The sequence below is a fragment of the Schistocerca piceifrons genome, chromosome 1, assembly GCF_021461385.2.
Source record: "Schistocerca piceifrons isolate TAMUIC-IGC-003096 chromosome 1, iqSchPice1.1, whole genome shotgun sequence".
NCBI classification, from domain to species: domain Eukaryota; kingdom Metazoa; phylum Arthropoda; class Insecta; order Orthoptera; family Acrididae; genus Schistocerca; species Schistocerca piceifrons.
This window is the reverse complement of record NC_060138.1, coordinates 822,506,689-822,507,565: the sequence shown is the minus strand read 5'-3', so window position 1 is coordinate 822,507,565 and position 877 is coordinate 822,506,689.

Sequence of the window (877 nt, the reverse complement as noted above, 5' to 3'; positions counted from 1 at the left end):
AGTCAATGTGTATTGTTTTTCATCCATGTTCCAAATATATTTGCTGCTAGTATTTGTGACATAGCTGGTGCATTCTTCCCATATGTCCTGTCTTTTCAACTCTAAAAAAAACTATTTTTTGCCAATTGTATCTTCTTTTCAATATATTTGTCTATGGGCTTATGACGTGCGCACGAAAATCTCAAGATTTTGTGTAGATTCGATTTCATTTGAATTTATTGTTCGGATTATCATTTTGGTTGTTCTGTATACCCTGATGTAATTAACGTTCTTTGGAACACTCTTAGTTAGAAAATACTGTTGACTGATATTAATACTACAGCTCGCAACATGCAAAACACTATGAGCTAATTAGTACATTTTAGAAAGGTGAGCCGGCCGCTGTGGCAGAGGGGTTCTAAGCGCTTTAGTCCGAACCGCGCTGCTGCTACGGTCGCAGGTTCGAATCCTGCCTCGGGCATGGATGTGTGTGGTGTCCTTAGGTTGGTTAGGTTTAAGTAGGTCTAAGTCTAGGGAACTGAGGAGCTCAGATGTTAAGTCCCATAGTGCTTAGAGCAATTTTAGAAAGGTGACCCACATCAACAGAAAATATGGCAGTCCCACTTTCCTGTAAACTTCTTCTAATTATCAGAAAATAGTCACTTGAAGGGATAATTAGCTTTAAAGTTCATAAGCAGCCAAATTTCTATCGTAGATTTTGTAGTTACCGTTGTTAGGTTCCAAACTTTGTAACATGTTTTTATTACTTTAATTTTTCTATATAAAATGACTTAGAGCATTAACCCACTAATCAATATTATTATGTAATTTACCCTATTTTACACTGTGGTGCTTATACATGAAATCAAGGGCATCCACGTCGCGGAAAAATAATAGT